Below are 21,343 nucleotides of genomic sequence, written 5' to 3' on the forward strand. Positions count from 1 at the left end.
TACACTCACACTGTGTGGACCAGTTTTTTGCTTTCTGGAGGTCCACTACATGAAGGTGGGGAACACCTGACGGGGTAGTATTCAGGCGGATTAATGTGGTCGAGGGGAATAATTTTGTTCTTTGTTCTTTGTTAGGTCTGAAATTACTGAAAGTGTTGGGAAGATTCAAAAGAGTTGGTCAATATGTCTCTTGAGGTTAGAATTACATCCTGAAACTGGAGAGGGCTACAAAAAAATAAAAAGTCAGGAAAGTTATGAACAGGATTAAAACATTACAATCTAATATAGTACTCCTTCACATAAAAAACCTAATACATGAGGATGAGTTGAAGTGAGGAGGAGGGGGAAGGGTAAAACTCCTTCAGCCCCCTTTACTTCTCAGGCAAGGGGTGTCATGACTTTAATCCCTGACTCTATTCCACTACAAATTCACAACATCGTCAAAGATAAGGCAGGGCGATTGATTGATTATTTATATTTCTCAGGGAACAATTAATTCTAATAAATGTATATGCTCCAAACGCAGACAAACCCAAATTTTTCCAAAATTTATTTCTAACTATTGAATCTTCACCTGGTGCTGTATTATTGCTTAACAATATTCATGTTTCTCGGTCAACACCAGTCGTATTCTCACATAGATTTCCTTCTGGTTTCAACAATACTAAAATGTAAAATAAAGGAGGTTTTCTATGATGCCATACTCCTGTCAGACCATGCCCCAAACTCCTTAGTCTATTATGATCCCAATTTGTCTAGTGATATTCCCAAATGGAGATTTAAAACAAAATGGTTGGCAGATACTGTCTTTGCTACTTTCTTAGATTAACAGATTAAATACTACTTTGAAACAAATGCGATAGAACCCTCAGGGAGTATCAGAAGGGAAGCGTTTAAGTCCTTTATTAGGGGACAAATAATTTACATTATTAGCTCTAAACCAAAGAAACTTACAAAAAGACAAAATCATTAGAAGAAGAAATACAGAGATTAGAGGATGAATACTACCAGTCAGATTCTCAAGAGGACCACCAAAAATTACTCCTGTTGAGAACGCAATATAATGAAATATCTACAACAAGAGCTTCATCAAGTTCATTACGGCTTAAACAGGCATTGTACGACGACGGAGAAAAACTTGGCAGAGTGCTGGCATTGCACATAAAACAACTTTAGAATGAAAGACTTATAACCTCATTACAAAAGATAATGACGAAGATATTGTCGATCCTATTGAAATAAACGAAAACTTCAAAATATTTTATGAAAAGCTTTATAGCTCAGAAGTAGGTCTCAATACATTTGAAATGAACCATTCCCTGAAAAACATCAACATTCCCAAGATATCAGAAATACTTAAGGAAGAACTAGCGAAAGATATTAATTTAGTGGCACTATCTATGGCTATTGACAGTATCAAAAGAGGGAAAACCCCTGGACCAGATGGGATACCCATTGAGGTTTACAAAATGTTGAAGAATAGACTGATGCAAGCGTTATTAGAAATGTTTAAGGAATCTTTTCTCAATGGAATCCTTCCAACATCTCTAAGGGGAGCACTAGTTACTTTGTTGCCAAAACATTTATTGTTTACATTTCTTCAAAAAAGGCCCCAATATATGCCAAATCTCAAACCAATAACGCCATTCTCTTCTGTTAAATGGTAGATATCTATCTTGTCCGCTATAACATCTTTGATTGCATACTAGACTAATTTGACTGGGATGATTGGGCACTCTTCACCCTCCGTAAATTCGGGTTACGTTGTCCCCCTTCCATACACTGTGGGTGACGTTGTCTCCCATATATGGGCATGCTACTTTCGTAAACACCCAGAGAGGAGACACGGAGTAGGCAGCTAGCGGGAGGAATGAGCGAAAACGCGATGAATTATGGATGTCAAGTGGATAAATCCTGGATGTAACAGTTTGGATTTAATGCTCAACGACCCTGAAAAAGGCACAAGTTCCAGGCTAGATAGAAAATCACCTGTAGAGGCTAGAAAGACCCCGAAGAAACTTCCATAACCGCTAACTCGTTAGCTTTTAGCTGCAACTTTTGGTAAGTCTCTATCTTTTATTGTTATTAAATGATTAAACTATGAATCAGAGGTGCTGTTTTTGCTCGTGGGCAGGTTCAGTTAAGATACAAAGAGGATATAGACAAGGGGATCCTCCCTGCTGTTCATAATGGCTCTAGAACCACTGGCAATGGTGGTAAGAACACACCAAAATATAACAGGCATGTCAATTGGACAACAAGATGATCATCTGGCCTCATTTGCGGATGACGTAATAATATTTCTTAAAAAGATGGAAAAATCCATCCCTGAACTGTTGGAACTTCTTGATGTATTTGGAAAAATCTCAGGATAGAAATTACACAAATCAATAATGTTCTTAAATCAATTGTAAGTAAAAGTCCTCCTACATTAGCCACACAATTCAAAGTGGTAGATTGCTTTACGTACCTAGGCATTCAAGTTGTCCAACAACTTAAATATATTGTAACCAGTAATTAGGAACCATTACTGCAAGAAATTTCAAAACTACTGGAAAGGTGGACACTAGGGATGAGCGAGTACAGCCTTATCTGTATCTGTATCTGATTACCACATGAATTATCTGTATCCGTATCCGTACTCGGACTGGGCGGGGCCTAAACCGGAAGTGGTCAGATTTAACCAGGAAGTGGGTCGGGTTCTCTTGAAATGTGCGGGGCTACAGAACGTTTTGCAACAATGAATACAACACATGCGGTTGCAATTATGAAGTAAAATGTAATGAACAAGAGTTTTCATACTCAATATAACTTTCTTTTTTTAACTTTTTCTTTTTTTATGATCAGTGTGATTTTTTTGTTTTTGGTTCTTTTTTATTTTTTTTATTTCTTTTATTTCCACACAAGGTATATGTGTGAGTGTGTGTGTGTGTGTGTGTGTGTGTGTGTGTGGTTTGTGTGTGTGTGTGTGTGTGTGAGAGTAAGAGAGAGACAGAGAGAGCAGGGGCGTGGGGCAGCTGACAGTAAAAAAAAAATAATCTCCGATGGCAGAGACGCAACGGGAGTTGCATTTAAACCAAGCAGCATGTCTGAAACCCACGTTCACTAGAAATCTACTGGTTACTATGTAAGGACTACAAACCCCACGTTCACCAGAAATCTACTGGTTACTATGTAAGTACTACAAACCGAAGTTAAAAACAAACCTGAAGCTGAAGAAACCCTAAACGTTAGCGGAACAGATCCGCAGACCTGATTGACTGACGGAGTGGGAGAGAGAGAGAGAGAGAGAGAGAGAGAGAGAGAGAGAGAGAGCGCATTTCTCCATGTTCTGTGTGTGTGTGATTGATCCGAGCGGGTTTGTAGGCGGGGGGGCGCTGTGATTATCACAGAACGCTGCGCGGCCAGTTGAGGAGTTGTATTTAATCCGAGCACGAGCGTGACTCATATTACTCGTATAATACTTGTACTCGGCAAAAGTGCTTTATCCGTCCCGGATACTCGTTTCAGCCGGATACTCGGATCACCCCTAGTGGACACCCATACCAATGTCAGTAATAGGGAAAATAAACGTCCTCAAGATGAATATACTACCCAAACTATTGTATTTGTTTCAAAATCTCCCACTTCCTCCTCCAAGTGACGTCCCCGGACACAACTGTCATTATTGTACTTATCTTATGACAGAGGGGGACTCAAGTGTCCCAACCCTCTCTGGTACTACAGGGTAGCTCAATTAAGAACACTGCTGTTTTACTTCACAGAAAGTGATACTCCTCCCTGAAAGGAAATGGAGGAACTCCAGCTAGGTTTGCGGCTCCCAGTATACCTGAACTCAGCAAAAACAAAAATCCTTAAAAAGAATACAAAAAACCCTATTGCAAAAAATATGATTGTAGTTTGGCATCAAGTTAAAAACTATCTGAGAGAAATGCCCTCTCTCTCTCTCTGTCTTCAGCCCAATATGAGGAAATGACACCTTCCCTCCAGGTAAAACAGACGGGGGATTTAAATCTTGGGTAACTAATGGGCTGGGAAAAATAGGAGACCTTTACTGAAGGTGCTGATGACATTTGGAGAAATGGTTGATAAATTTAACATACCCCGTAATCATTTTTTAAAATACCTACAGTTGAGAAATTTCATTAGAACAGACCAAAATCAAACATTATGCATCCCCAAAATGTCTACCATGGAAAAATTAATGAACGTTAATTGTTTAGGGAGGGCTTTGATATCCAAATTCTACAGATGTAAGTAGATGAAGTACAGAAACATCTGCAGGATGGCTGGAGGCATGGAGAAAGGATCTACAGGAGGCAATCCCAATAGAAAAGTGGGAGAAGGCATGCTCTAAAGCACAACCGAGAACCATTAATACTCGCCTGAAATTACAAAACAACTGGTTGATGCAAACGTATATCACTCCAGAAACAGATATAACCTGATGTTTGTATCAAATGTGAGAAGGAAAAAAAGAACATGTTTCCATTGTATTTGGCAATGTACAGAAATACAAAAAATCTGGCAAGAAATAAAACTATGTATTCAAACTATTACTATTATATAGATTCAAATACCCTTAACCCCACAGTTGTTTATATTGGGTCTATACCCAGATAATTTGAAGATTGGGAATCCTCAAAGGACATTTGTAGACTTGAGTGTGTTAATGGCCAAGGAAAAACTCCAGAAGTACAAGTGTAAGCAGGTGGTTGTCTGAGCTAAATACAACTCTCCCCTTGGAGAAAATTACATATACAATGAAACATCAACAACATAACTTTACCAGATCTGTGACCCCTTCATTTGCAATGTATTGAGAACAAATTTGTCACATGTGTTGGAAGAGCCTGGGGACATGTAAACAGTGTCACTTTGCAGTACCTAAGATTACAGAAATGTGTTTATTTTATTTTTTCTATGTAATGGACCAGAGTGGACTAATTCACTGACCTGATTCCCAACCAAGATTTGGAATTACTTGAGAGGGTGGGGGTGACATATAATTGCATTTCCTTGTTTTCTCTATTATGTTGTGAAAACAATTTGTTTAAAAAAAAAATGAGTTAAGTGCTTCAGCTAGATCTTTGATGTTATTGCCTGCAATACTAAAAGGCTAGGTTGCTTGCTAGGTTAGCTGCTAGAGCTAGCTGTTAGCTGCAATTGATAAGTGTGTTCAGCCAGGCTTTTGTAAAAATCCTGACGCAGCAGTTCCGTGTGTATTTGTAGCTCATCCATTTTGTGTGTGATCGATCTGGTGTTGGTGAGTAGGAGCTTGGCAGTGTCAATCTGTGTGCTTGTTCCCTTAGCCGGGCAGGTAGCCTTTGTCCCCGCCTTCCTCGCCCCTAGTAGTCGGCAACAATCCTACGAGCGCCTGGTGGTGTGGTGGGTGTCCTGCCTTCACGTGACAAGTTGTAGTTTATTTCCCCCTCAAAAATAGGTAATTGAGCACTATAGTAGTTATGATCATATCAGTAACTATGTAACTACATGGAATTACCTTGGCACCAAAGTGTCCAGCTTGAATTTAAGCTGGAGTTCCATAGTTCACATCAGTTTGTCCATAGAAATGGAACAAACCCTGTGCCTTGTAATGCCGCACAGTGCCCTGCTACGCCATGAACTACTACAAAGAACTACTACAAACTACTATTTTTTGGGACTGTTATTGCCACTCTTCATTCTAACCCCATCCGGTCATCAGACACCGCCTACCAAGAGCCTGGGTCTGACCGAGGTTTTTGCCTAAAAGGAAGTTTTTCCTTGCTACTGTCGCACTGTTGCTTGCTCTGGAGGAAACTACTAGAACTGTTGGGTCCTTGTAAATTCTGGAGTGTGGTCTAGACCTACTCTATCTATAAAGTGTCTTGAGATAACTCTTGTTATGAATTGATACTATAAATAAAATTGAATTGAGTTTTTGCATCATGAATATAGAGGGATTTTCATGTTATTAACCCCAATTATCACATTCTGAAGTCTTAGTTTTACTGTGATTGGATTGTAAATTAGCTACTTTTGCTGCTTGTCCTAAATCAAATTGTACTGTGTCAAACTTCAATGGTGCTCTTTCCAAACTCTGCATGAAAATGCTCTCTTCATATTTAGCAACTCTCCTTTTAATGTCTATCTTTGTAGGTTGGCATATAGCAAAAGTGCAATCAATAATCCAAGGATGAAAAAAGACAAGTGTAGAAAAGGGCGTGATGAACAAGCACGGAAATTAATCTGCACCTTTGAGAAGCCCTAATTGATTTGGCAGTTTAATTTTTGTCCTGTCTGGCTAATCCATTTCCAGGGAGACAAAAAGGTGAAATGGCATGGCTGGAAATGAGGGGACGGAGGCAAAGGCAGTCTCCGAAGAATACTGAATGAAATGAGAGACACTGAGTGAAATGTCAATTCACGTCGACGGCTAGCAGAATGACAAAGTACTTACTACTCGCAACAGGAATGCCTAATGAGAGCCGAGAGGTGACATTTGAGGGTAACGCAGAATTGTGACAGCTTTAGTTTTGAAAACTAAACTAGAATATTTTGTACATTGACAGCTCCGATTGACAACTGCTTGAAAAAACGTGAACTGACATTCCTAGAAATCCTCAAAAATGTCATCATTCAGTGGTCTCCCCAGTTTTATCTGGGCTGTGCATTGCTCACTATGTAGGAGAAACCTTTAGAGAAGCTTAGATTTCTCTCCTCCTGCGGACAGACATTTCCTTCAGTGACAACATAGAGAATAGCATTTAATTTGGACAAACAAGTGAAACTACAGAAGTTCAATTAACGGGTAGCACTTTTCTCCTCCAGCCCCACTTTGTAATTTAGGTGGGTCACTTTCACATCAATGTTTTGCCTATTACAGCTTTACATCAAGCCTTCCGACTTCCAAATGAACTCTCTGCTCTTTCTGTGAGGAATCCAATCAGCTCATTTCTTTAGATCCTTACATTAGAATATGTAGCAATCTTGGGTGAACAATAACTAATAAGATTATCTATATTTTAGATGAAAGCACAACTTGGTCCAAAAACATTGAGGAATCTACAGGATAGATTCCTAATGAGTTCACAAAATCTTTAAAAGATTTGACGCATACCCCACAAGACCGGGAGAATATTCTCTGTTCAAAGCACTACAGATGGCTGTAGTTTGCTTACAGTAATTGTATAAGACTGTTAAAAACGAGCCACAGGGGTGGTGCAATCTCAGAAGCAGCACATGAAAAAAGGCCTTTGAAATGACTAGATCATGATTAAAAAGCCAGCCACAAAAGCATGTCAGATCAACTTGAATGACAATTAGCAGTATATCTGTAAGCAGAGAATAAGTACACAACGTATGGCAGCCATTACAGAATGTGTTTTACAGCCACATGAAGAAAGTAATAAATTTGTCATGACCTGCAAGAGAACTGGTACCAAAAACAGCACATTGTCCTAACACTTCGAACCATTTGGCTGTTTACAGTACTATTGGTAAATAAATGGTAGGCTTGAATTTGAAGAAATGGCTATTGCTGGTAAGAGAAATTTACACTGCAGGATGTATGCACATCCTGAATTGACTAAATTCGGCCTACACTGGTCATTAAAGGTTTAATCCTTTTTGAAAAACAACTTTGGAAAACAATAAGCCACACTACAACAACCTTATTTAAACAGATAAGCAGGGGGTGACAAATAAAGCTCACTGTTGGAGTAGAAAATAAATTAAACTGTAATATCACAAATTACCAGAGAAATACAGTAGATGAACACCGTCTCACCAAAAGCTTCAAGACCTAGTGTATAGAGCACAATCGATGGCCATCATCAGTGGAAATGAAAACTATTTTCACTTCTATGATTTCACTTATGTTGTCCTCCAGCAAGTTCAGACAAACTCAATACACTCAATGTCTGAAACAGCTGCCAAACAGGGTGGTGAATCTGTATGTTCAGTATCAAGCAGTATGAGGCTAGAAGCACAACGCGGTACAGATGCTGCTACCATACAGCACATCAGTAGAACACTAGGGGCAATGCTGTAGAGGGTTAACCTGGACCTTGATTTTGTTACAATCAGCGTATCTCTTGTATCCGAACAATGAAGTTTGAGGTTCCCTGAGTCTTGGCTATCTTACTGTAGCTATGGAAAGCCTTCTTGTTTTACTACGTGGTTTGCCAACCCGTTTTCACTCCAAACGCATTCAATTTGGATGTGTGGACAGTGGCTGTCCACTTCTGATGGAACAAAAAAGCGCCCTTTGGCGTGTGTGAAGAACGTACTGGGGACAGCAGCATGCAGACGGGGTTTAGCGAGTAGTATGTAAGGGGGAAATTCTGCGTAGGGAGGGTGGTCGGGGTGGTGGATGGGTCAAACACAGGACCTTCACCCAGGAGAGCGGGGTTGGTGTCCTGTGTGTGTCTTTAACCATCCCGTTGATGCCGCGTGTCAGGGAAGCCGCTTCTTCTTTTATCCAGCCCATCATTCCCGCATGTCACGGAACCGTAAGCCCACCCACCCCCTTTTCCTAAACCCAACTTTCCTGTTCCAGCGAGTCACAGAACCGTAAGCATACCCACAAGCTTTTCCTTAACCTAACAGTGTCAAAAGGGACGCTAATAGTCCCGACCAAGCGCGTCAAAATGGACGCCCATAGTCCCGACCAACCTAACAGCGTCAAAATGGACGCCAATAGTCCCGACCAAGCGCGTTTGGGTAAAAGCGTGTTATATGACACTGAAGGACACTTTTAGCGTCAATAACAACAACAAAGGCACTTGACCAAGCGTCCGTATTTTACGAGATGGGAGTGAGAATGTGTCATATATAAACATGTTAGGGACTTATTGTCAACTACACGTAAATACAAGCACTACATTTGTCAATGGTGAAAATTCTATATACAGATACTTTTAAGTGAGTATTTTTAATTTTTCTCCTACTTTATACTTCTCCTACAATTCTGAGTCAAGTAGACCTATTGTATGTTTTACTTTACTATTTAATAATTGATAAATAATTTAATTTATGATAATGTTGATCCGGCAGGGAAATTCACAAGCTACCTGCCAAGTCAAAACCTACTTCCGCAATTATTTTTGTGTAATTTACTCAAAGTAATTCTGATTCAGTAATATTGTAATATAACAAATTACTCTCAAATGACAGTAACTAGTAATCTATAATGTATTACATTTTGGAAGTAACTTGCCCAACACTGATGTTGTTCCACACATAGCTTTATTTCCCAGAATGCCAACACTTATATGCTTCTACCATGGTCATCCCCATGGCTACGTAGAATCTACCTGATGTGTCTAATAATTGTATGTAACATTGAGTAGTGAATATACTGTATAACTTCAGTAAGAAAACTAGTGCATTCAACATTAGCAGAACAAAATAGTAAATTGTTTTGGGTCTCACTAAAGTTGGTAAAATGTTAATAAAGGATAGAAAAGATGGTAAATGACTAAAAAGGGGACATTTTTAGTTTCTGGTAATAATTATATTCACTATCAGGTGTAGTTCATAGCTGATTAATATCAAGATCTCAACTGAATTTAACTTCTATTAAATATGCTTTGACTCATCACTTTAAGACAAAACTTTAGTGAGGCTTTTTGTTGTTTTATGTTCTGTGGTACTTTTGAAAGGTATTTCCAAACATTTTTGTTTTAAAAAAACCAAACCCTCCAACACCCCCTTCAAAGCCACTATTCATAAAGTAGTGTGCCTCCAGGCATCTGTAACATTACCTATGTAGCACAATAGTCATCATAAATGCATGTCTGATGGTCACTGGAGAGAAGGGAGGATGAGGATTTTCTGTTTAAAAAAGCAAACTGAATCTTTCACCAGAAGCTAATATACCACAGATGACCTTTTAGCTTGACAACTTAAGCTGCAATATTTCAACCACTCAAAAGGGGTAAATAATTCACTATTGATTACTTTAAACTGCAGTATATTGCACAGTATGCCGCACACAGTATGCTCATGTTTACCAACCAGGCTAATGTGTGATGCTTCATATCAAAACCACCAAAGGTAAAACACAAAATAATCCGCCTCTGAGGTTGCTTCTTATGTCATATTTTTTCTGTTGCGTCATAAAATTTGTTCAGTACTATCTGTTCTCTGAGGTTTCCTGGCATTTGACATTTCCAACAACGTGAGATTGTACAGACAAAACGAGGCTGTTGTAGCACTGCAGTCAGTGCTTCCTGATATACATCAACATTTAGAGTTTACAGACTTACAGAGCGCAATCTTCCAATCTATATCTTGCAGGTTCAGTTTTCCCTCTGAGGATTAATGATGGAAACCATTTACTGAAGAACGTATTCGGCCCAGCCAGTTATGTGTTGGCACAGTCAGTGAACTGTGGGGAGTGGTTGCCCATGCATCTCAAAACCTCAGATTAATCAACTGTATGACCTATTTCTAGCTCTATAATTTACTTCGACACCGAAATTGATGGCTACTTTAGGAAAATTGACATTTTTAAACATGTGTTGTGTTTTTCCAATTTAAAAATCAGATGCAAGCACCAGTGACAGTTCAGTGAGAGATGTATGCATCCAATCCGATATGTAAAGGGTTGGTGCACATTAACCATTCATTACAGATAAGCCATGCTGCAGAGCTCTGTAATTTCTTTAAAGTCACTGCTACAAAATATAACTATGACAGCCTTGGATCAAGAGTAAAACCACTGGTGGGCTTCTGATTTTAATGTGGACACATATAGACTTATGTTGACATGCAATGTCCATCATTAAAAATGTATTGAATATGGTATTCAAGGGTGCAAAATTACTACAAGCAGGTGGCACTGCTGCAGCAACACAAATGCATAATTCAATTTTGGCACTATTTGTTTCATACTTAGAAAATTAATTGAGGCAAAGGTTCATGGTGGATGTTAAAAGGAGTCACATGAGAAACTAGAAAGCTGGCATAAAATCTGTCAAATGTAAAACTTGAAACATGTTTCCTTAATTGCTGTGATGGACACTGTTTGTTTTCAGAGCCTGATTGCAGTCAACTTGGTGGACTTGTGGATGTATTTTGTACTGATTTTGTCTGTATTTCAGTGCACAGTAGCTTGGCCTCATATGTTATCTTTCCGGAATACACATATTATACCAGAACCGGCCTGAGGTTTTTAAGTTTTCTTCAGTATCAAAGTAAGTGGTACATTGGAAATAGTGCCACTATACCCTAGAGGAATAAAAGAGGAAAATTTCTTTGTTGTGATCTACTTCAGTTCTGTAAAAAAACACATGTTGTTTGCATCCTTTTAGTATTTTGTGGCCATTAAGACATTTTGTCATATCCATGTTGAATGATTGCTATAATTAAATAATAATGTGATGGCTATAACTTATGCAGAGTATAATAACAGTGTAAGATATTAACTTATTTGATGGAAATTAATTGGCACATCAATCACACATTCAGGAGTTCCATTTTTGTTGCTTCCATGTCAGGAGTATTAATAGATGCTAAATCATGATTTTAAACAGAGTGAATTTTATCAGAAGATTAACAAAGGGTGACAGGGTGACTCACATATTTTTATGTGAGTCCCCCTTTCATATTTTTTTTATATTTTTCACAATATTTTGACAAGCTTGCAATTGTTTTGTTAGAGGTGTAGAGAAACAGAGACCGTTACACTTGTCTTTTTAATGCAACTTTTGCTGTGTCCCCATTTGTGTCAAAACTTAAAACTTTAGTGAGACTGACCTGATCAGATAGTGATGTTTTCTGTGCAGGTACGTCATTCCCATTCCAATATGGCTCTTTGGTTCAAAACAGAGCCTTCTTGTTTTCTTTATATTTTGTTTATGTTCTGATGGTGGCAGAGACATTTTGTTGAGAGAGCAGCTACACAGAGCTCTGCTAATTCGTTGATAAACACATTTCATTTCCAATACATTTTTCACAATTAAAGTCCCCAATATTTTGTTATTTAAAAGTGTCTGTGAAGCAACACAATCAGGAAATGTTGGGTTGTCATTAGCAGTAATTTCACACGACTTCTACAACAGTAAAATAAAGCAGATATCTTAAAGTACAAACAGGGGGAGCAGGAGAGATACTGATTATGCAGAATGGCTCATTTCAGAAACCAGCCCCAGTTCCCTTTGCTCTCGCCCGAGAGAGGAACTCCTGTGTGGTAGGGAGATGATGCAGGACTTACATTTGATAAATTGTCTGGATTGTGCCCACATGCTGTTCACACTTCACTAGATCCAAATTCAATGCGAGCCAGGTCATCTCAACATGTAGACTGGCTAATAAGATCACAAAGAGAGCAAGATCAGATCTTGAAGTGTACAGACTTGACAGTTAATGCGTCCTGGCGTGATCCAATGACTAATGTTGAATTGGAAAGGCAAGTGTAATCACGGCCAGAGCGGTGTTTGTCAGTCACAGTGAAAATGAATGCAATAATGTGACAGGTGCTTCACATCAATGTAATTTAACAATTGTCTCTATAGTTTGGAGTCAAACCTTTTCACTTTTCCTTCAGTGAACCATAGCCAGGGAAGGTGTGTATGCTGCATTATTGAGGGGATGTGCTCCAGCAGTGCTTTGATTCTATGAGCAATAGACCTCTTTAAGCAGATAAAAAGTTTGCGAGAAAGAGAGTGGGAGAGATAGAGAGAGAGTCTCTTCAGAATACTTGCCATGCCATGAATCCATATCAGCTTTGAAGTTCAGAAGCCTGACTTCAGAAGGTAATGAGATAGTTATCACACAATTTCCCAAAGTTAAAAGGGAGAAATGAAAGCATGGAAAGGGAGAAATTTAAAAGTCACTAGTGTAGTGCCCGTCTAAAATGTGCCAGTTCGGAAACAAGCCGATTGCTTGGACTTATGGTATATATTACTTATAGTATTGCTGCGTGCAGCTTTCCTGGGACCACTCATCCAAACAAAACAACACTCAACACTGCGCTACCTTGGGTACTCAGCAATACACCTGCCTTGTCATAGTTGCATCCACTAGCAATGCTAGATGATATGCGTCACTTGCTAACAGCTAGCTATTTGGGACCAGGTTATTTCCGGGAGAAAATGTGTTTATTTGTCCATTTTTACATTGCTGATGCTTGACATGTTTAAGTGAGCTACAATGTAAAATCTCTGGTCTCTTTTTATTAATGTGTGTACTGTACTGTAGCAAGTGAAGGAGAGTGAGCTGTGTACATAATGCGCTACTAATCAGTGGTGGGTGGGTGAGTAATGAAAATATTTACCCAAGTAAAAGTACAAGTAATCCCATAAAAAAAGGGCTCAAGTAATAGTAAAAAAGTACTATAACTATGAGGTTTTGTTGTGTTTTAATACTATTTAGTTTGCACAGGCGAAAAAAACATTTCAAGACCAAGTCAAATTTCCTGTCTTTGAGTCTAAGTCAATTCTCTGTTTGGAATATTAAGTGTTACATCTGCTGTGCATCAGGTTAGAAATAACCACTTGCTTTGACATGAAAGGTGCTGCATATGATTTGCCTTCTCCAATACCACAGCCACCTAATACAATATAATTATTCCTGAACCATCTATGAACATAAGCTTTACAAAATGGCAACAGCCCATTGTTGTTGTTGAAAAATTGTTTCCTGAATAAATAACAACTGGTAGCAGTTGCACTGGCGACAATCTCTTTTATGACATTCAGACATTGCTATAAAGCAAATAGCATCCTATGCAAATTGGTGAAAAGAAATAGGCTAATTTCCATCAAAAGAAAGCCATGCTTTGTGCAACAAGAGGATTCTGTTATCAGAATCATTCCACAGATCATATGACTTATATCATTATAAAGTGTGTAGCCTACATTTGTGTGCAGATACTGAATTTTAGTTACATTAGTAGATAAACCGAACCTTAAATCTCACAAAACTGTATTGAAATCACACAGTACAATAAGGAACAAGACCTTTGGCTTTAGAGAAAAGAAGAAAGAAAGAGAAGAAAGAAAGAAAGAAAGAAAGAAAGAAAGAAAGAAAGAAACGTGTTCTCCAAAGTCTTTACAAACAGGGAAAACAAAAATTAACACTGTAACTAACAAAAAAACACAATGGCTCAGTGGTTAATACTACTGCCTCACATCAAGTAGGCACTGCAAACTTCTATCCCCTGTCTGGGCAGGGCCTTTCTGCTTGGAGTCTGCATGTTCTACCCATGTTTGCGTGGGTTTTCTCCGGGTGCTCTGGTCCCCCCCCCTCCCCCTCCGCTATAAAGACATGCATGCTTGGACTACAGTTAAAAATAAACCTTCTGACTAACATTGGCACATTTACAGAAATTTTGATTAATGTGTATTGTCTTCATAAAAAAAAATCTTAAAGAAATAAATTAAATTAAATATTTTTTTTCCCCAGAAAAGTCCACACATTTTTATACAAAAAGTTGGTTGGGCCATTTGTCTTGGATTTCCTGTCTGCTATGAGACATCAGGAGGCGAATTTATGTGATATCCCTGACATACATATCCTGATAGCCCAGGTTGAACTGAAGAAATGATGTCTATAACTTGTACTGCGTGGTATTAATAGCTTTTCTTCAGAAAACAAAGTTTTGAATAATACCAACATACTAGGGAGAAAGGATTAGAAGTAAAGAAAGACTCTGTTTGCCTGGGGCCCACATATCACTAAATCTGTCCCTGACAAACTCATCAAGTCCCAGTTACTCACAGTCAAAAACTCACAGTCAGTAAAGGTATTCATTTCTAAACAGGGATAACCACCGCGCTTAGAAAAAAAACATTAAAGCATGGAGTTAATGTTATTAGTTACTTTAGTATGATATTTTCAGATGCAATGGCAGAGTGGCACTGTCCCTGTAGGATATCTGCTTATTGACTTGTGAAATGAAAAACAGTTTGGCTATAACATTAATATATTTTCAATATTAGCTATTTACTGCAAAGACATGCTTGAAGTCTGCAGAGCCATGAAGCCCCTGTCCCTGTTTTATTTACAATTTATATTGAATGTGTCACTTACAAATTGCACCATATTCAACACTGCACGTCATTGTACCCATCAATACATTCACCGAGGATGAAGTAGATCGGATGAATATTGCAGATTGTCAAATGAAAGACACGCACAAACAGATTCCTTGTTTTATCATTAGATATTCCTTTAAAACTGTTGAAAAGAAAGTAAAGACTGTGCTTGATATCTCATCCAACCATTAACTCCCTGGATAAAGTATATCAGTCTTACATTAGATCCATTGAAAAATTCATAATTCAAAGCATGCACTCTTATACAGTATTGAAGCTTTTATTCCAGATATTACAGAATCTGAGCTTCTCCAATTAAAAAAAACACAAATCCTGTGCCCATCAACCTGACAGCCTTCTATCTGTAAAGTTTAATTGCATGTTGCTGGAGGATATCGTTTCAATGTGAAGAGCAACCTTGAAAACTTGAAAGTCTCTCATAGGCAGGCATTAGTGTCGTAATCAATTTTATGAGGAAAACGATCAGGGAAGTCAGTGGAGATGTTTCTAGTGTGGGCGTTGGGAAGCAGATGGAGAGAAATAAATTGTGAAACAATTAACTGAATTTTTGAACATATGTTTGCAGCAATGATGATTTGACTTTAATGAGGTGATTGTGTAAATATTGATTAGTTATAGTTGCACAGTAGAGAGTGCCTCTCAGAATAATTGTTGCCAAGATAATGCAACTTCCTGTTTAGACAAAGTGCCCATATTAGGAAAAAAATGACTTTTTCTGGCATTTGGGGTGTTATTTTGTGTCTCTGGTGCTTCCACACACATACAAACTTGGAAAAAAACTATCCATGCTGTTTTGAGTGAGATACAGTTTCTGAATGTCCTCTGCCTGAGCTGTTCAACATCTGCACGGCTTTCTATGTAACTAGCCAAGACGTGGTGGCTTACCGTGGCACATGCTAGCGCTAGCATGCTAGCTCATTCTCAATGGCAAAACACTGCTATAGCACACACTAGTTCACCATAATCTCCAAAAGAGCTACTTCCATGTCCCTGTTCTGCAGGTATCCCACAAGTGTGACCTCATTTAGAAGAAGTCTCCCAGCTAATCCTGCCCTGTACTGACCAAAGTTGGAGAAAGAGTTATCTAGCTGATGGGATCTTACCTAGCTACTGAGCATGAGCAACTCCCAACAAAGATAGTGTAAAAGTAAGATGTCTCATTCTGTAGCTAAAACAGAGACCTAAACACACAGGGTGACAACAGGGTCTGCAGCAATGTGCGGTACAACAGAAATATCGTGTTTTTGGAAAATTAAACCATGTAAACCTATTCTGGTACAATCTCAAAATACAATTATGAACCTGAAAATGAGCAGAATACGGGTGCTTTAATTTATTATATCTTCACAAAAAAGATCCCTTTTATTTAAAAGCTTTTACTATGAAGCAGCCACATTAGGAATGTCTTCATCAGCAGTAACTTAACATGACTGCTTTAATCGAACATTAAACATATAAATGAAACAGATATAATACACAGTAACTTGTTATGCTAAAGTTGATTAAAAGAGGAATAAAAAAAAACATGTTTTGGAATTTGATAATAATGCCTTAATTCAAAAAATTAGGTAATTCCAACCTTTTAAGGACACACATTTTCTTTGTGAATAAATGATGTATTGTAAATGAATAAATGTTCTTCCTTAAAATACATTAAGTTATGTTGAATTCCCATAGAGACAGGCACATTTTCATTTTAAAGACCAGTTATATCATGGATCAGGATACTATGCATCCTGATAAAGTTCCCTTGGCCTTTGGAAATAAAATAAATGTAAATGTGCTGTATTTATATAGCGCTTTTCCAGTCTTAACAACTGCTCAAAGCGTTTTTACATCTACAGGAAACATTCACCATTCACACACATTCATACACTGTGGCCGGGGCTGCCGTACAAGGTGCCACCTGCTCATCAGATAAACACTCACACACATTCACACTCCGATGCGCAGCACCGGAGGCAACTCGGGGTTCAGTGTCTTGCCCAAGGACACTTCGACAATGACTGCAGGGGCGGGGATCAAACCACCAACCTTCCAATTGGCAGGCAACCGCTCTACCACTGAGCCACAGCCGCCCCGTCCCCCATAAACTCACATCATCACATAACCTTCCCCATAAATAGAGATTGGCATGGTGTATTTCAGTTAGCTTAATAGCTGGTTTGATTTGTACCGAGAGATGATCTTATGGAAAGTTCCCCATGCCGATCTCTATGTATGGTGAAGGGTATGTGATGATATGGGATTATTTCAAAGGCCAAGGGAACTTTATCAGGATGCATACTACCCCCATCCATGAATTAACTGGCCTTTAAAAATAAAAATGTGCCTGCCTCTATGGGAATTTAACATAGGGTTGTCTATACTCATGCACCCTGTATTTTAAGGAAGAACATTCTTTATTTACAATACATTATTCCTTCACAAAGAAAATTGGTGTCCTTAAAAGGTTGGATTTTCTTAAATTTTTTGAATCCCGTCATTAAGATCAATTTCCAAAAGATGTATTTTTAGTCCTCTTTTTGAGGTGTGTAAACTTATGCAAACCACTGTAGAAACTAAACTTCAAACCACCATGAGACAAACTGAGAAAAGACTTTTAAAAAGTTTTTTTTGACAAACTCTGCTTTTGCTGGTCTTGTGTGCATTCATCTGTCTACTCAGTGGCCATGTTCGTAAACAGAGAGGAAAGCCCTTTGATCTCCGCGGCTTTGATGTTTCTAATCAGTTCCTGATCACCTGGGTCTGACTGTTGTGCTAATGAGGGACAGACCTGTGGAAAGAAGGCTCCAAAAGCCCACACAATAGGTTACATCAGGAACCTACTTACGTCAGGAAACCTTCTTACAAATGCTGTGAGAAAAAATGTTGAATATGTACAGTATTTGTGATGAAATCTTTTATTTAAATTCAAGAAACATAAACATTTACAAACAGTTAAAAACAATACACTGGGACACAGGAACGTTTCCCAGGACCAAAAAATAAAAGTAATGATAAATAATTCATGAATACTCCACTCCAGTTGTCAGTTATACATATGAGAAAAACGGTTGTGGTTGGCCCAGCTAGGGTCTGACTGGGGGGGTGACCAGACGTATCTCCCAGAGCAAATGAAACATGATCTTGCTGATTCATCTGGTTCCCAAGCTGTCTAGGGCCATGATCAGGCCACAGTATTCCTTAGTCAGAAAACTAATAAAAAGAACGCCATGAACCTCCCCTCTCCAATCTTTCACCCTGAGCAGCACCATCAGGCCAAAGCATCAACTGTGAATGCATCATATAAACATTCAGGCCCTCAATAGGATCATCCCTTTTAACTGCAATACCTCCTGTCCCTTTCTTAATGCGTCATAAACAGCACAAATTAAAAATGTGTAGCCCCACTTTGGTAAAACTCTAACCTCTCCTTCACACATACCGACTCAAACACAGAAGGCTTTATAGCATGCTGTTGGTTGAGAATGGAACCACAACACACCATCCTAGCACCATCCACCATGGCACAAGACTAAAGTTGCCCAGCTGCTCAATCTGTTGTCTGGGCATGCCACCCATGTTGTGCCGGTGTTGTGTTAACAGGTGAAATTAATTGGAGCTGAGTGTTTTATTTATGTGCTCAGTCCAGAAACACACACAAGCTTATGGCTCATGAGAGGCAAGTAAGAGCCTAAGTCAATATGTGTGAACAGGGAGTGAGGACCCCATTTTAAAAGCATAGCCCAGAAAAAAAAGTGGTAGCTCATGGGTACACTGACTCTGATCCAAGCCCAACTGCTTGGATAAGCTAGACACAGCATAAAGATGATGCATAAAGAATATAAATCATAGGTAGTGGTGACAGGAAGTTACGGTACATGTCTCACAGTGCTAAAAGACCTGTGCCAGTCACAACATTTCTAAGACACAATTTTTACCAAATCCAGCATGTTGCTTTGCTCTGCTTCATTTGATGAAAATCCCACTGGTTTGAACTTTTCCCCCCATGGGCAAGGCTAGTTTGAAGGTCAGGTAAGTATTCTGGTTGTAACAAACTAATTCCCCCTTTGAGGACAATAAAATCTGTCCATCTTGTATCTTCATACCATTCACCTGTTCTTAATGAACTAAGAATAACATGTCAGCGGAAGGGTTTGTGTGGACGGTGTTGTACAAAATTAAGTTCTGTTGTTGGGTTGTTGTTGTTGTTAGGCCTACCTCCCACTGTCCTGGTAAACAGCATAGTGATTTTGTCAGCAGCCAACAAATGCTCTGCGCTTATCTTAACAAAACTGAATTTTAATCTCCCAACTGTCCATCAACAGGACACTCACTTGAATAGGATAAAAAAAACGTTTGCTGCAGTTTTGTATCCTTTAACTGTTCCTGCTTGTTTACTTTCAAAGAATACACATTTGGAACTTTGACATTTTTTTTATTTGATTTTACTCTGCTGTACACCTTTTCTAATAGTGATGGTGTTCTGTCTTGTGATTGTTTTTAGGCATATTTAGAACTTGTCAATTAAAAGTAGGTTTTAATCAGCATATTACAATGAATTGAAAATAGAACCTTTGATGGGGACTTTTTAACAGAAAGAAATGTCCCCGTTGTGCTGCAATATCAATAGAGATGCACCAATATGAATATTCTGGCTGATGTTAACATTGCTCTTATGGCCAATAACTGATATTTACAGATGTTGATATGATCTCTATGGTAATTATATTTTTTACATGCAAGGGATACACAAGAACTTTGCTTGAATTGTAGCATTTATTTACTGTGCACAATCTGCACTGCTACGTTCTCAGCCATAACGTTACTGCTAACTTTATACTCACCAACACACACACACACACACACACACACACACACCACACACCACACACACACACACCACACACACACACACACACACACACACACACACACACACACACACACAGCTCCCTCTCTCTTTTTTTCTCTTTCTCTCTCTCCACAGCACATTCTGCTGCTGCTGTTTAGTCTTCTTACTAGTAGACTGTAAAAATAGTGGACGTAGCAGCCGTGACGTCACTCATTGGTGTTCACTGGCTTCAAATTTGGTGATACTATACTGAACAAAATTATAAACGCAACACAATTGTTTTTGCCCCCATTTTTTATGAGCTGTTTTTAAAAATCTAAGAATTTTTCCATGTACACAAAAGGCTTATTTCTCTCAAATATTGTTGTAAATCTGTGTTAGTGAGCAATTTTCCTTTGCCGAGATAATCCATCCACCTCACAGGTGTGGCATATCAAGATGCTTATTAGACAGCATGATTATTGCACAGGTGTGCCTTAGGCAGGCCACAATAAAAGGTCACTCTAAAAAGTGTATGTATTGGAGGGGTCCGTTTTAAAAAAAAAAAACAGTCAGTATCTGGTGTTAAGGTTAGGGTTCATATGTGAAGAGACCACCTCGCCATAGTGCTAGACACCATGGAATGTGAGTATTTGCCCACTCAAGGCGGTTACAACAATAAACTACAGGTAAGGTAGAGAGAGAGAGAGAGAGAGAGAGAGAGAGAGAGAGAGAGAGAGAGAGAGAGAGAGAGAGAGAGAGAGAGATGAACCCTAACCATTACACCAGATACTAGCTGGTTTCAGCTCATGAAAAATGGGGGCATAAAAAATGTGTTGCATTTATAATTTTGTTGAGCGTAGATAGCCATCTTTGTTTTTTGCAACCCGATATTATGATTTTTTAGACAACAGGGTGGAGCTGGGGAGGATGACGCAGCCAAGCCAGTGTTGTTTGTTGTTTCAATGACACTGAGCCAAACGCTAAAGGTAGAAAATTGCCTGTTTTCAAACTTTTTTTAAGCAATTACTGGCAGAGTAACACGGACCCCCGGGTACTGCCGCAATTCTGCATGTACAGTAGAACAGAAAATCTCCAAACTTTCCCTTAAGGTACAGGCTAACGCTAGTAGTAACTAGTTAGCTTGGTTAGCAGAATACTACAACTAAATGTTCCAATAAACTTTATAAAGTGAAAACACTGTGAAAGGGTCAAAGTTTAAGAGGAAAGCACAGACAGAAAACACCAAGATACAAGTTCACAGCTATTTTAATGTACACATGCCATCGATATGGATTGCTAAGCCTCTGTCACGATTGACAGTACGGCGTGTAGCCACGCCCCTAAAGCATCCCCTTGCTTTATCGTCAATTTTTAAATGAACAACATGCTCTATTGAAGAAGACATGACAGTAACTATAGAGGCCATAAACTCTTTATGAAAATGTTTATTGAGGTAATAAATGAAGTGAGAATTCAG

At 38.7% G+C, this 21,343-nt stretch overlaps 1 protein-coding gene and 1 long non-coding RNA gene across 2 annotated transcripts in view; both read right to left on the minus strand.

Annotated features, from left to right (window-relative positions):
• vstm2a (V-set and transmembrane domain containing 2A) overlaps positions 1–21,343 on the minus strand; it is a 122,085-nt gene that overhangs the window by 67,836 nt on the left and 32,906 nt on the right. The window lies entirely within an intron of this gene.
• On the minus strand, positions 17,437–21,339 carry LOC116672271 (uncharacterized). The gene is made up of 3 exons (XR_004327516.1): positions 21,281–21,339; positions 18,452–18,459; positions 17,437–17,447 (listed from the first exon to the last, which is right to left on the minus strand). It is a non-coding gene; the product is annotated as an uncharacterized LOC116672271 (long non-coding RNA).

Source organism: Etheostoma spectabile, chromosome 22 (assembly GCF_008692095.1).
Source record: "Etheostoma spectabile isolate EspeVRDwgs_2016 chromosome 22, UIUC_Espe_1.0, whole genome shotgun sequence".
Taxonomy (NCBI): Eukaryota; Metazoa; Chordata; class Actinopteri; order Perciformes; family Percidae; genus Etheostoma; species Etheostoma spectabile.